This window comes from Xyrauchen texanus, chromosome 4 (assembly GCF_025860055.1).
Source record: "Xyrauchen texanus isolate HMW12.3.18 chromosome 4, RBS_HiC_50CHRs, whole genome shotgun sequence".
Classification (NCBI taxonomy): domain Eukaryota; kingdom Metazoa; phylum Chordata; class Actinopteri; order Cypriniformes; family Catostomidae; genus Xyrauchen; species Xyrauchen texanus.
This window is the reverse complement of record NC_068279.1, coordinates 17955047-17971715: the sequence shown is the minus strand read 5'-3', so window position 1 is coordinate 17971715 and position 16669 is coordinate 17955047. Positions and strand designations below refer to the sequence as shown.

Here is a 16669-nt window from a genome sequence, read left to right as displayed (position 1 = left end):
ACAGGTGTTCCTAATAATCAAAGATCCCGGGTTTCGGCACCAGTGTAAAACTCTCTCTCTGCAAGGACAACAGGAAACAGGTCTCCAGGATACGGTAAACTTTTAATTATTTTCTTTTCACACTACTTTACAGACACTACGTATAAATGGCAAAACACTGGGTCTGCTTGTCGGTCACTCTCTCCTCCTCTGTGGCTGCTGGCATTTTAACCGCTCTCCTCACTCTACTGCAATTAGAGACAGGTGTTAGACATAATTTGGCCCAGGTGTGAGCGCCCTTACCGCTTCTCTCTCGGACGGGCGCTTGACCACGCCCAGCTGCCACATATATATATATATATATATATATATATATATATATATATATATATATATATATATACTGTATATTAGGGCTGTGACTCGATCATTTTTTTAAAGAAATGAATCAAACATATTTCTGTTATTAATCACAATTAATCATGGAACATTAAAACAAACATTTAAATAATCATAAATACATTTACTTTATACTCTGTCTCAAATTACTTGAAAGAAATGGGCCATCATAATTAGTTTTAATTATTTTTAAATAAATATATATATATATATATATATATATATATATATATATATATATATATATATATATATATATATATATATTGTAATGTAGTTCAATTGAAAGGAGGAGGCGAGAACCGGCTTTTCAATATAAATAATATTTTAATGAGAAACTTAAAAGACAAACACACACATGATGGACATGTCCGTAAACTATCTCTCTCTCCCGCACAATCCTCCGCAGTCGGCCTTTATCCCTCTCGGAGGCTTGATTAGCCTGATAAAGGACCGGGTGTGTATAATCACGACCCGGCCACGCCCTCCGCCCTGCCACAAATATATAGTTAATTATATAGATTTTTATTGTTATAAATCTTTGATACAAGTACTGTATATGTATATATGCCATACAATCTTTTGACAAGCTTTAATGTAAAAATGTTCTGCTGTTTTCAAGTTCATTATTTAATTTTTTACTTAGCTTAATATTTTTACTGGAGATGCTTTGAAGGGAATGACTTCAGAGAGGGGTTTAGAATGCTGACAGTGTGCTGTGCTTTTTTGTCTAACAGTAACTACTGGACTGTCAGCACATGAAAACCCTCACTGAGAAGTTGGGTTTATAAATGTATCCTTGTTAAAGCACCACCGCCACAGTAATCAAAGCAATGCTTTTGTAACAAATCCACAAGACAATTATAGTGGGACTTCAAATATTGTTTAATCAGTGATCTCAAAGTATGTCTATGGCTCTTGCTGTTTTTTTTCAACATCTCACACCATGTTAATTTTTTATTTTATCTGTCAATTTTTCATTTTTATTACTGAACACAACAATGCATCATGCGTTAACACCCCTTAAATGCGTCTGGTGGACATGAAACCAGCCATAAGCAAGGTTTCCAACTAGTTGACTAGTCATATATACAAGCCACACACTTTTTGATTTTGAAAATATGTACTTTTGCACATCCCTAATTATTCTGTACTTGGTTTGCATGTTCACCTTCAGGTATTATGTGGTTTGCAAAATAATGATCACAAATTTTTAAAGAAAAATCTTGCTGAGATGATGGCACAGAATGAATGCAGTTGCCACCACATTTAGCAGAATTGGATGTGATTTTTCCCTTAATAAAATGAGCAGCTCCGAGCCACAGAAGAAAGGAGTCATGGGAGAGTGGAGAGGCAAAACACTAACAACTCATTTAATCAAGTGCCTTCTTGAATTGGTTTTCTCCCAAAAATGAATGACACCGCAGAGAAAAAGGCAGACCAGAGCAGCATGGTGTATCCTCCCTGTCCCACAAGTTTATTGATCATGAAAGCAGATTGCCTTCATTCTGAGCTGACTCTACATGGTACTGTTAGTCAGGGGTAAACAAAGCAAGACTGGTGCCTGTGTTTCATGGACACTCTGAGAGACCAAATCATTATTCATCATTCCTCAACTGAGACGTTCCATCGACAGCATAGTGCGGGCGGTGAAATTCAGCAGCAGGCGAGAAAATAATGACTAATGACTGCACATAATCCAGCTTGATAGATGAAATTATTAGTAAAATGTTAATAGGAGAGTATTTTCTCTCTTGTTAGAAAGTCACATTTCCTGCAGGAACATCCATTAAATGGCAGGTGATTCCAGAGAGACAAAACTGATACTAATAACTCTGTACAGCGGTAGCACTGTTGTCAGTTGTAATTTCTACAATATTAACTTCAACATCATACTTGCCTCATGGCAATGACCTTGAGAGAACAATATTATCCTATGAGCTGAGTTTGTCATGATTTACAAAAAAATAAAAATAAATATACAATTCTTTCATCATTAAGGCTACTTAACTTAAACTTGCAATAGACATTGAGTCTCCTTTAAGCTTTATCTGCAACGTGCAACACTGCCATAGACAGCAAGACAAGAGGTGTGTTACACAAACAAGAGTTTAAGCGTCTAATGCTAGTTTAGACTGTTTAGATCTGTGGCATACTATTGTGACAATATCACGGTGCCGTTTTGTGGCGCATTCTGCATAATGGCGGTTCATGCGGCCCCATTTCACGGCCGGCCCACCGGGAAAAGTCCCAGTTCTCCCAATGGCCAGTCTGCGCCTGATGGAGAGTGACAGCCTTTTGAGGTCCAGCCAGTGAAGTTGCTTGTACTAGGGTTGAACTGAAATTTCGGCTGCAGAACATTTTCATCCAAAAGAAAAAAAAGGCCAAAAGACAAAAGAGATCCACTAAAGAATCCATTCAACATTCCAAGTCCACATGCGTTGTGGGGGAAAATATGTGCCAATAGAACTGGCTTCACGTTCACTGAAGATTTTCACTGGAATTAATTGTTAATTTTGCTTCTGCGTTATCCAGTATAGTTAACAAAAAATATGTTCTTAATAGGTAAATGTTTTATGTAATTCTTTTCTGTCTACTCTATTTTATAATGAAATGTGTAGTTATAGAAAATGTGGTTTTATGTATCCCTAATAAAAACATGTTGAATTTCTTCAATTATTCCAAACAAAGTCTGATTAAAAATAATTTTTGTCCAGGGCATCTAGAATTTTTGGTTTCGGCCTAGAATTTTCATTTTGGTGAAGATGCGGGAGGTCGACAAAGCCCTCTTTCTCAACCCCAAAGTCTCCCAGCTCGGCCTATTTGGCAACACCATCAACAACTTCGCCCAGCAGTTTTCGTCGGACCTCCACCTCAGTCACTAACACGCCCCCTGCCGGGTGTGCGGAGGGTGGAACGTGCTTTGAGTCTTTCCTTAACACCAAAGCCTCGGGACGCGCTTTTGCGTCCCGACGCAACACTACCTGACAGGTACATAAAAAACGATCATCCCCTTAGTGCCCCTCGCACGGAGCTTAGACACGTGGCTTTCACCTCCCAGCCCGTCGTGTTGGTTAGCCAGGTCTATCCAACTCGGCTACGCGATTCAGTTCGCCAGGCCCCAGCCCCCTTTCTTCGGTATCCGCTTTACCTCGGTGCACAGCGAAGACGCCAACACCCTATGTTCGGAGATCGCGTCTCTTTTACTCAAAGACGTGATAGAGCCTGTCCCACCAGCCGAGATGAAGCAGGGTTTCTACAGCCCTTACTTCATCATACCCAAAAAAGGATGTGGCTTGCGACTAATCCTAGACTTGCGAGTATTCAACCGGCCTTGCACAAACTCCCGTTCAAGATGCTCACGCATAAAAACATTCTAACTTGCGTCAAGCATCAGTATTAGTTTGCAGCGGTAGACCTGAAGGACACGTACTTCCACGTCTCTTTCTTGCCTCGTATTCGACCCTTCCTATGGTTCGTGTTCGACGGCCAGGCATATTAGTATAAGGTCCTCCACATCGACCTGTCCCTGTCCCCTCGCATCTTTATGAAGGTCGCAGAGGCAGCCCTTGCCCCGCTAAGGGAAGTGGGCATCCGCATACTCAACTACCTCATCGACACTCATCCTAGCCCACTCTCGAGAGTTACTGTGTGCCCACAGGGACCAGATACTCAGGCACCTCAGTCATCTAGGGCTTCAGGTAAACTGGGAAAAGAGGTCCGAGCATGTAGAACTTGGGAATACAGAACGACTGACCGGGTGTTCCGCATGCACATAGCGCCCTTCCCCTCCACTGAGGTGATCACGTGTGCTCTTTCTCCCAGGAGAGTCCACTAAACTCACGCTCCCTGGATGTCTTTCCTCCCTAGCCTTCTGTTCCACGAATTCAGAGGAGAAATTCCCGACCAGACCACTATGGGTACTAACTACTCTGTACAGGAATATGTGCTCCACAGGGTTGGCCTTCTTGGATGAATCCCCCTGGCTGTATTTTCGGTGGTACGGTCCCCATGCCATCGGACCCGCGTATCCCTTGGGCAGTCCCCTCTGTCCCCCAGTCGCTGTGTTTGTAGAAACTCCTCCCTCGCTATGTAGAATCTACCACCGCGCCACTTCCACATGTGGCCTGAAATCCCATGTGACAGATTCGCCACATTTAACCTCCCCCAGCCTGGGCAGGATATTGTCTCCACGGGGTCTTTTCCCCCTGAAAGAATGGTAGTTGGAAAAGAACACCTTACCCGATGCATGTTATAGCGTTAAATGGCCCCAGGCGATTTAACTCTATGCGACCAACAAATTTTATGACATTTTTATGGGTCGTTTGGGAAGGGTACGGGAAGTCTAATGCAGCCTGCTGCTTTGGCACACAACTGCCTGCCCGCATCTGCATCAGCAGTTCTCGTACACTGTTCAGTGCATGGCGTGATGGACCCTTAGTGTCTCTTCATTTGACACAATGTCGAGGGAGAAACAGACAGCGAATGTCTAGGTTACTGTTGTAACCTCCGTTCCCTGATGGAGGGAACGAGACATTGTGTCCCCCCGGCCACAATGCTGTACCGTGCCAATTGAACGGCCAAACCTTATTCCCGGCTCCTCAGTGCAAAACCTGAATGGACAAATGCACGATTCAATTGACATGCAAATTCTGTCTGCCAATTTCTCATTGGCCTTTTTTCAAGTTCAGAGGTTACCAAGGCCTTCAAGAAAGACCCTTGGTGTCACGTCATTTGAAACAATGTCTCATTCCCTCCATCGGGGAACGGAGGTTACAACAGTAACCTAGACGTTTTACAGTAGATACAATAACCCTTCATGTTGAGAGAAAAAAAAGATGATAATCATTACTTACACAAAGATTATAGGTATACTTACAACTTGTATTGGTTTGAAACAAATACAGAACCGTGTTTTTTATTCAAAAACATTTTAATTTAGAATATAAAAGTAAAAAAAACAAAAGCAATACTGAAAAATACCATAGCCTAAATTGAAAAGCTCCCCAAACATATCTAGGGATTGGGAAATCATAGTCTCTGGTGACTTTGGCCAAAGAGCAACCATCTTACATCTATTAATGCTTTGGCCACCACTTAACAACTCCCTAGCAATGCCCTTGTAAACACCCAAAAGTATCATAAAAATGTAATACTTTTTGAATTATTTATTAATTAATTTTTGTGGAGAGTCCAAAGGCATTTTGACTAAATACAAGACTAAAATGTATTAACTTTTTAAACTCTTATATATGTAAAAGAATTACCTTAACATAACAAGAGGGTTAATAGCAGATACAAGAGGAAGTGGTGTGGCACAGTGGTTACAGTTCAAGGCTGCTAACTGGAAGGTTACTTGTTTGATTCCATGAAATGCAAGCTAAGATCCATTGTGTCCTTGAGCAGGGCATTTAACCCTTGGTCACTTCAAGGGGATTGCCATTGCTTTGGATTCAAGCACTTACATTACTACCCACATATAGATATGTGTGTGGTGGGATTCCAAAGTCTATGTTCTGCCCCTATGGGAAGGTTACTTATCAACTATCCTACACTACATTGGCGTGACCTCAAAATTACTCATCTCATTGTGTGCATGTGTGCCCATGGTGGAGAATGTGACACTTTACTCAGGGGGCAGAAGCTTTAATAGCACATTAATGTCATCCTCCATCACACACTCATATACTCCCCACCCGCTCTGCATGGCATCTCCCTCCAGCATAACTCCAAATAAATAATTATCATATCATCCGTGGCCCAAAGTGCTATTAGAACAATAAAGGGAGAACTTCAAGAATTAATATTTACAAAGGAACTGAAAGACATATTTAGCACAACATCTACTGTAAATACAAGGATGTTTCTACAACAGCACATCAATTACAATAGAGGTTTGAATTTAGCATTTTCTGTACTCTGTTGTTAATCTTTGTACTCTGTACACTGTACTCTCAATGGCTGTTGACCAACTTTTGTAGCGACTGGTTAAAGGGATCAAACATCCTACACTTCCGTACCATTATTTTTTCCTGAAGTACACTTATAATGTTAGTCAAGATTTCTTTCACAAAAACAGTCACAGCAACCTGATTTCCATGAATACGTTATGGGTTTAATTAGCTATAAATGGATAGATTGGGGAGGGAGCTTCACATTGTCTGCATTGTTAACACTATATCTGCATTATAATAATCAACAAATATAGGGTTTTAATGATGGTGGTTTCTGCAGAGCAGGGTGGCCGATAGACAGACATAATGGGAAAATATATCAGAAGATGACGATACTTCGAATATCGACAAATTAAAATTTGAAATATTTCGGTCAACCACTTCTGCTTTATACATTGAATTATTATGCTCTGTAATATGTCCCCTTTAAATGTGCACTCAGTAATATTTATGTTTATGTTTGCTGACACCTAGCTGCGTAGATCAAGCTTCACGCAAAAGGAAACCTTTTCATTCACCAATGCCATTGTAGAAATGTTTCAATCACAGTCAGCCATAATTAATTTATTTTCCATCTAATTATATGGGATTTATTTTCTGTAAGATTTGACTAGAGTTATCATCTTGTGAGTTTACATCATTCAGCACCTTTAATGTATACTATTTTGAGTTAAATTGGCAACAACAGTGTGAAACTTCGAAGTTCAGCAGGCTTGATGGCAGTATTTAAATAAATTATTTCTCATAATACCCTCACTGTTAAAAACAGCCAGTCACTGCTTTGCAACAGACAAGTATTTTTCGAGTGTGCAATTGCCTGTGATAATGCTATTAAAGGCTCAGACTAGAGGAACATCAACAAAAAATTGCATCCGCGTTAAGCAAAATGAAAGGTGATGCCCTGTACTCGTCCTCTTTCACTGCCCTTGCTTTGCAGTCAGCAAACACAAAGGCACTTTCTTAAAGAGAAGTCTTTTTGGAAAGGCTGTCGCAAACAGATGTCAACACCACTTCACATGTCAGCTCTGACACATGTCATAACCAGGCCTGTGGTGGTCAGCTGGCTCCCTATTGAATGACACTGAGAGTTGGAATGAGCCACATGAGCTAAAATGCCCTGGAGCTTTGCTGTGCAGTCACTATAAAGCTATTTAATCAATCTGAGACAGAGAAGAGAGGAATTGCCCATAAATATAACAAGAGTAAAAGCTTACAATTTTGTTTAGAAGCACTTTTGACACTAAGTTAGGGGCACTCTGAAAAAGAATAATTTTTAAAAACTTAACATAATGTGAAAAGCAACATACATATACAAACATACATATGCAAAAGCCAGCATTGAAAACTGAAATAAGAATGATTAAAGAATTCAGAAACATTAGGTATCATTAAAAAGTGACAGAGGATTTTAGACACTGTCATTCATTTAAACCTTTTTCAATTTCAGTGTTTTCTGTAGAGCTGCCAATTTATAAAAAAAAAAAAATACAAATTATTTACATGATATGCTGATTAATTAATACAATTAATCACATATCAAAAATTGTTGTGAAAACCAAGCAAATGAAGATAATTAAATTATTTTTGTGTCAGATGACAGCCTTGAATTGACATTCTAAAAAGTGGCTTTAGAAGGCAATATATTGTTTTCTGTTTCATTTCACTGAATATTTGCCTAACACCGACCTACAGTCCATAGCAATCCACTAAGCAATAGAGTTTGTCAATCATTCCAAGATAGAATTTTACACAAAACACATTTTTGTATTCCATCTGCCTTGTTTCTTAATTTTATAATTGTTTTAATTCTCCCATGAACATGAATGTGATATTTCAAGCTAAAATTGCTCTGATGGAAAGAAAATTCCTTATTATGAGTTGATTTACAGGTCAGGGGACATAATTAATTGCCTTAATATTTTTGATTGTGTCATTTTGTATAATTAATTGCACTAAATTAATGTTAAAATGACAGTCCTATTTATACAGTATAGTAACACTAATAATTCTCATCAGTCATTAGCATTACATAAAACTTAACATATCATTAGTTCATTAAAATTAAAATATGTAAAAGTATATATATGAAAATAAATGTATTAATAAAACCTTCATGGAATAACATTTAGAATGTATTTTGTGAACTAATGCTCTGTTAAACGTTATATACAGTAATGTTATAATGTTTGTTAATGTTATTAATGAAAGTTGCAAATTTAAAATTAATGAATACAATTCATAAAAGTGTTACCAATATATCTTCTTTGATGCACACAAACTGCTCCACGTTTTTAATTGGATATTATTATTGGATCTAATTTACAATACAAGTAGGTCTAACTAATATAAATTAGAACTAATGATGGCTGAAAGGAAAATGTTGTTAAGTGGGTGCTAATACACTGGCAAATTCACAAATCCTACTATGGTGAAGGCATTGAAAATATGAATAAAGCTGCATGACTGGACACTCATGAAAGGTTATTAAGATTTGCATGTCAGACGGTAATTCATATTTACACAATTGGCCTTAATCAGGGCCGCTGCTGGCCAAATCGATGCCCTACGCAGAGTTCCAGGTGGGGGGGTCTGCATGATATGAGCGCAAAGCGATCATCTGTGTTCCGCAACTGCTTTCGGGTCCTTGAATAACGTATAACGTGCGAGTAAGGGCAGCCGGTGGACTTTCTGGTGCCCTCCTAGGGTAAGATGGTGCCCCCCTAGGGAGTTGGTGCCCTACAAAACCTGCATAATCTGTTTATAGGGAGCGGCAATACTGGCCTTAATTTCACATTGTGTTAGAGTGTAGCAAACTTGCATGCTTGCTCTGTTGACTTGAATGATAAGGAATAAAAAACAGCCAATTGCAGATCTACAACTGCAATGAGCAGTGCAACAACACAAGAGAAAACCAGATTATAATTTACGAGGCTGTACACATTGCAAGAAGTTAATGAGTTTTGACTGTCACTCGTGTGACTGTGCCCAAATTATTTGTGATATTGGCACACAGTTTTATTTATTTTTTTATCAGTGGTGATCTATATAGATCAGTGGTGGTGACTCTGTTTGTTCAGCAGTTGCATAAAGATATTCATGTGGTGCAGAAAATAAAATAAAAAATAAGAATGATTATGACTGAGCAAAACCAAACGCTTCAAATATCAAAGCAAAATTGCTCTCTTTGTAGTCTCAAGCAACCCAAAGAGTTTTTCAGTTCCTAGTTAATAACTCCCACTGTTTTAAACATAAATACTAGCACCATATTTAATTAATTCCTAGTTTTAGCAGCCATTAGATTCTGAAACTTCGTGGAAGAGCACGTGTGTCACCAGTGTGACAACAAATTGCCACAGATTTTGTTATTGTTTGACACTGCTTCAGTTCTGCTGCCTGGTCTCCAGGACTCAAAGGCCTTCACTTTGTGTATGACGGGGACACAAAGAACTCATTATTAAGCCTTAGTAGGCTCTGCGGCCCTTATAGTGTCTACCTGTCTGGATCGGTCTCATTTTAATATTTTCGAATCTATAGAAAGGAAGCAAAAGCTTTGTCTGGTCTCTGGTCACACTCAATAGATTATCTTTCTACCGACACCAGTACAATCGTCAGAGATGTTGCCACAATCCACAAGTTATAATCCTAAATGGAGTAGTCAATGAGTCTGTGGGGCTTATTTGTGCACTGCTGCATAGAAGTTCCAGCTTATCATTTATCAGTTAAGGACAATAACAGAGGCACAGTGAGCAATGCAGCTTTCTGCAAGAGCCTTCACACTTCCTCCTCCAGCAATACCATGATAAAAGACTTAGCGGAGACTGATTTTTCATATGATGGTTATGCTCAAAACTCTCCTAATGGACTGATACAGCAGAGCCAAAAATAAAACTTGAGGTAGTTCACCAGGATGGTGTTCGCTAAACCCCTTTCAATGTTCAAGATCTCTTTGTGATTTAATACTGAAGAATAATGGATATTATGGACTCATCAACCTTAAAAAGAAACAAAAATATGGATCTTTGGATGTGGATATTGTTTCACAAGGCAGTATAAAATGCTCATGATGAAAGGAAATGCATCTTGCTGTTTTACCAGTCATTTAATGATCCGCAAAAAAAAGGTACTTTTCAACTCCAGCTGCGCAACGATTCATCCAAGCATATTATTGAAGCACCAGGGATGCACAGCAACTACTATCATAAACTGGATACATCACTTTAAGGGTTTGATTAATTAAAACATTTGGTACATGATGATAACTGATTTGCTGTTGCAAAAATGTTAGAGTGCATATAATTAGCTGGTATATTAAATGTGTTTCAGTCACTGGTTATGTCACTAATGTGCAAAAAATAACATTATGCATACAAATTTCTTCCATGTATGGATTTATTTGCAATCATAGAATAATTATGGCAATTTTCAAGTATCCCTAATCACACGGTCTCGCCTAAGCATAGGAATAGCAGTAGGCCTAATCACAGTTTGAACAATATGCAAATACAATAAAGCGTATGAAAATGTTAACTTTTTTGTATCAGAAATGTTATTACATTGTAAGTATAGGCATGTAAAGGAATAAGAACATTCAGCTGGTATTAAGAACAAGGACACATGTATATAATCATCATTTTTTAATTAGTTGAAACAAGTTTAAGTTAATAAACTTATATTAAATGATTGAATATATCTTTAAACTTTGGTCTGTTGCAGTTTGACACATTTTTTGTCATATTGCACATTATCTAATCTAAAATGTTTTTTCAACTAACATGATGTGCAAATGTAGTCAAATGGACTAAAATTGAGTCAAATGGACTAAATGAAAATGAAAAATGTTAACAAAATGTATAGGACATTTTCTTTAAAAGATAAATACATGACTAGAACAAACAAACAAAAAAAATTCATATAAAATTTGCATTGTATTATATGCGTGAACAAAAATAAACAAAAATGTCCAAGCACAGCCAAACTATACTGCCTTAATTACAAATTGTTGCCACAATAACAATCAAAATTTTGAAAATATCAGTATATTTCTGTCATTGTCACCGGCGCAATTGGTCACAGTCTACCACTTTTGGAATAGTACCCCTCCATCTATGCATGGACTAAACTCAAAGGCAATATGTTGCTTCTAATCTGCTTATGTGCTTGGCTGGTAAATAGCAGATCTTATCTTCTGCTTGTGATGACATTGAAGGCCTATGCTCTAATCAATAAAATCCAATTCTTTGTAGATCTGTGGCTCTGATTAGCCTCTCTATAATCCAATCCCCATTTTTGTAATTCGTTATGGTGGGGCACTATAAAGGATGTCGTTATCACTGGTTATGAGTTTAGTGCTGATGTAAAGCTGGCAATGTGATTGGCCGAACAAAGTCTTTCTGTAGCTCTTCTAATTGCAAATCCACTTGGGTCCAGACTGATACATTTCATTGCCTTGGCAACACTGTAGGCAGTGAACCTGATAATGGGGGAAGTATATTCTCAGGAGAGAAAATTACCTCTTTCCATATTGCAGCTGGACAGAGTAAAAAAAGGGTAGCACTGAAGGGTGACTGTCAAAAGAGTAACCTGTACAAAAATACTTTATCTAGAAAATGGCAACCACTGTGTTTATTTTGGTTAAAAATTATCTATTGTTGAATAGCAGATAAATAATAACTAAACAAGCAATAAACTAAACACACAAAACATTCCAAAATAAAGTAGCAACTGCAAATTTCAAGTATTTGTACAATGACGAAACGATTTGAGTTTAAAATAATAGTTGATGGAACATTTTAGAAGGATGTCCCTGTAATGAAAGAAAAAGAATATTTACAAAGTATGCATATCTATATGCTGTAAATATTCATAATTTGACACAAAGCCACACATAAGGTTTTCAGGAACATGTTATCTGTGCAATCTGTGTTCCTCCTATCATTTAAAAATTTGGACCTAGCATCCATAGAGTGGAATGAGCACATGATGAAAAGTCATTTAGCATAACGCACACTATATTATAAATGAAATGCGATGGTTGGTGCTTGCCATTTATGACCACTGGACCTGATTCACAGTTCTGTAATAATGATATGCCCTTTGAGGCCAACAGCATGATGAATCTGTGTGCAAGAATACATGAAATGTAAATGCTCAAGGGTGTAGAAATGCAGGCAAATAAAAAACAAAACATGTTGCCATGGTCAAGTCTTGACCATGTTTGTCTTAAAGTGAAGATCAGCAAGCAGAAAATCTGTGTTAAAAGTACGGCAGTTCACCAGGTAAGTTCTATAATGTCTTGAAAACATTACCTATAAAATACACCATTACACCACCTCCAATCTTTACTGTTTGACACAAGACAGGACGGATCCATGGATTCATGCTTTTCAGAAAATTATCCAAGCATTTAATCACTTGTAACTGCCAAAACTGAGATTTACCAGACCAATCTTCTGATGTCTATTTTGGAGATTATATACTCACATGTTTATTTTCCTGTTCTTGTTCTGATGGTAAAGAAACTGAGCAATATATTAATTTATTCACAATAAGAAGCTCTATTAAAAAGAGATGCGTAATGTAAAGTAGTACTTGAATATAGCAAATCCTCATTTTCTTTGCAATTAATTTATATGACTCTGTGACAAGGAGGAGGGATTGGGCCAGCCCCCAATCGGGCTAATCAGCGGAGCAGAGGGATAAGGCCGAGCAGCAGTTCGGGAGAGAGAGAAAGCCACACGCAGCTACCATGTGTGTTTACGTTTGAGTCTTTTTAAGTTTTCATAAAACATTATTTTGACTGTTCAGCCGGTTCCCGTCTCCTCCTTGCTCATTTTAACCTTGTTACAGACTCCAAGAGTACGTCCAACTGAAACTGCCTGAATTTTCCCATATATAGACCAGAAAATAATTTGCATTCTGGGCAAGCATGTCGGCTGTCTGGGTTTTAGCCTCAGACTCGGCACGCCAACACGAAGGCGGCAGTCCAGTCGAGTCTTACACATCGGATGCCGGAACGCTCTCCGATGCAGCGGTGAACTCATCATCCAGCTCATCAGTTGACCTGAAGCCCTAGACGGCTGAGGTGTCTGAGCACCAGGACACTGTGGGGGCACAGTGACTTTCGAGAGTGGGCTAAGATGACCCAGTCGTCGAGGTAGTTGAGTATGCGGATGCCCACTTCCTTTAGCAGGGCAAGGGCTTCCTCTGCAACCTTCGTGAAGACACGTGGGGACAGGGACATGCCGAAGGAGGACCTCTTACTGATACGCCTGGCTGTCGAATGTGAACCGTAGGAAGGGTTGGTGTTGAGGTAAGATAGAGACTTGGAAGTATGTGTCCTTCAGGTCTACCACTGCGAATCAATCTTGATGCCAAATACAAGTTAGAATGTTTCTTTGCATTAGCATTTTGAATGGGAGTTTGTGCACGGTCTGGTTGAAAACGTGCAAGTCCAAGATCAGTTTTAAGCCACCGCCTTTCTTGGGTGCGGTGAAGTAAGGGCTGTAGAAACCCTTCTTCATCTCGGCTGGAGGGACAGGATCTATCGCATCTTTGAGGGTCGCAATCTCTGAATGTAGGGTGTTGGCGTCTTCGCCGTGCACTGAGGTAAAGCGGACGACGCCAAAAGGGGGCTGGGGTCTGGCAAACTGAATCGCATAGCCAAGTCGGATGGTCCTGGCCAGCCAGTGCCACGGGTTGGAAAGTGAGAGCCACACATCCAAGCTCCGTGTGAGGGGCACTAAGGGGCTGATCGTTTTTGACGTACCTGGTGAGGCTTTGCAGCAGGGTGGAGCAGGTAGTGTGGCATCGGGAGGCAAAAGCGCATCCCGAGGCTTTGGTGCTGAGAGAAGACTCGAAGCACTTACCTCGCTCCGCACACCCGGCAGAGGGCCGGTTAGTGACTGAGGAGGAAGTTCCATGTAGGCGTCCTCTAGACTCTTCAGAACCGGCCAGCCGGGGGGCAGCAGTGTGGGTCTGGAGGCGAGAGGTCTGCGTTCGGGGTGCCGGGACTGCTGAAGGGTCATCCGTCTCAGGAACACTTGGGAGCATTCTGGGTCTTCAAGGATGGAACTTGAACGGTGGCGAAGCATGATGTGGGAAATGGCCTCCGTCTGTTTCTTCACCATCGAGAACTGCTGTGCGAAGTCTTCAACGGTGTTACCGAATAGACCGAGCTGGAAGACAGGAGTGTTGAGAAAGCGAACTTTGTCTACCTCCCGCATCTCGACCATGTTCAGCCATAGATGACGTTCCTGGACCATCGCCTGCCCATGTATCCGCGCTGTGACCTTCGTGGCCCGGAGGGTGAGGTCAGTCACAGAGCACAGTTCCTGCAACACGTCGGGGTCAGGAATACCCAAGTGCTGATCTTTGAATGCCTTGGCCTGGTGAACTTGCAGGAGGGCCATGGCATGCAGGGCGGAGGCAGCCTGTCCAGTTGTGCTGTAGGCTTTGGCGATCAGTGACAACATCTATAGGCCTTGGAGGGGAGCACCTGGAGATCCCGCCAGGTGATGGCGTTCTCGGGACACAGGTGGATTTTAACCTCTCTGTCCACCTGGAGGACCTCCGGGTACCCATGGGCCACCCCGCTGTCGAGGGTAGTGATAGCGGATGAGCGAGGAAGTCGGTTGCAGGCAGTGAAAGGTGCCCTCCATGACCTTGTCAGCTCATCATGCACATCCAGGAAGAAACTAACAGGCCTTAACGTGACTGTCTAGCCATGAAGGCTGTGGGGAGGATGGAGTGTTCCAGTCCAATCCCATGCTGAATGCGTTCTGGGCAAGCATGTCGGCAGTCTGGGTTTTAGCCTCAGACTCGGCGCACCAACACGAAGGCGGCAGTCCAGTCGAGTCTTCCACATCAGATGCCGGAACACTCTAAGATGCAGCGGTGAACTCATCATCCAGCTCATCATCCATCAGCCGGCTTGAGGGAGTAGACAGACTGGCCCTGAGGCGAGCTGCTCTCACCTCAAGCTAGGACGGATGTCAACGAGGGTGCCGGGGGGCGGGTGGTTCGTGGGGATCTACCCGGCAAAACCAAGCCTGCTGCCATCCCCAACCATCGACTCCATTGCCAGCTGGGTCATCCTCAATCAAGTGGGAAGAAGGAGCGTCGGGAATGGCCTGGCGTCCGCAACTTTGCCATGGTTAGATTCTCGTAGTGAGAACACAAACCATCCACAAACGCCGCCTCAGTATGATCGCTGCCCAGATACACGAGGCAGCGTCTGTGACCGTCAGGAGTGGAGAGATATCGACAGCATCCAGGAACTACATAGGGGTGGAAGGGCATTTTTATAAAGACGCTTGCTGAAAAGGACGTTCAACACCAGCTGTGTATTGCTCTTTTAGAGAAAATAAACTCTTTTACATTATATTATCTTTTAGCAGCGCTGTTGAAGCGCCCAGGGGCAAAGCTGCACTGCCGTGCAGAGAAGGAGAAAGCAGCTGATATTCCCCATAGATCCAACAGCATATGCTCTGCAGAGGTGAGTGGAACAGTAAGTGATCTCAGCTCACTGATCGCATAACAGCTCGGCTCCGAAGAACAAATCTGAATGAACAGAGGCATGATTCCCTCCCTTAATACCCGTATGTGCAGGGCAGGGACATGCACATTCTGTCTGCCAAATTCTCATTGGCCTTTTCTCAAGTTCAGAGGTAACCGAGGCCTTCAAGAATGTCCCATAGTGTCGCTTCACTCGAAACAACGTTGAAGTGAGCAACAGATGGGGAACTAGCACTATTGTCCAGTATAGTGGTCATTGTTTTTTTAAAAGGCATATCGTAAAAACTAGTCGCTCTAATCTTTAGACTCAACTGGTTTTAATGGAAAACATTTGTTTTCTTTCCAAATGTTGTTTTGTTGGCTTTTCTTCTGAAGACAAACTCCGCTGAGATCGGCGCTACATTGTTTTGTCACGTGATTTGGCACATAAAATTTGTTACCCTTTACTGACAGCCCAGAGTGTTCAGAACTGAGATCAGTCGGTTTAAATTAAATTAAATTATGCATGGCGTATAGCAATAACAAAACACAATGTCTGCGCAGAAGGACGAGGGGTCACACAAAGTTTAAATTGTTGCTGCATATTAAGTTGTGATATGAGAAATAATTTAAACATTGAAAATATTACACATCAACCAGCTTTAATACAAAAGCTAAAATACTCTGAGTGTGTACCTTTGTCAGTCCCTGGAACTGGGTCTCTAAATTGCACTGTACATTATTGTAGCCAGGAAGTTGCTAAGGAAACATGATATTAACTTTACAAAATTGCAATAACACCTGACCTGACAATATGATTATTAAGAGATACAAAAGCACCCCAA

General features: G+C 40.7%; 1 protein-coding gene across 1 annotated transcript in view; it reads right to left on the bottom strand.

Annotated features, from left to right (window-relative positions):
- The window catches only part of LOC127635637 (netrin receptor UNC5D-like), a 246688-nt gene that overhangs the window by 75211 nt on the left and 154808 nt on the right, over nt 1-16669 (bottom strand). The window lies entirely within an intron of this gene.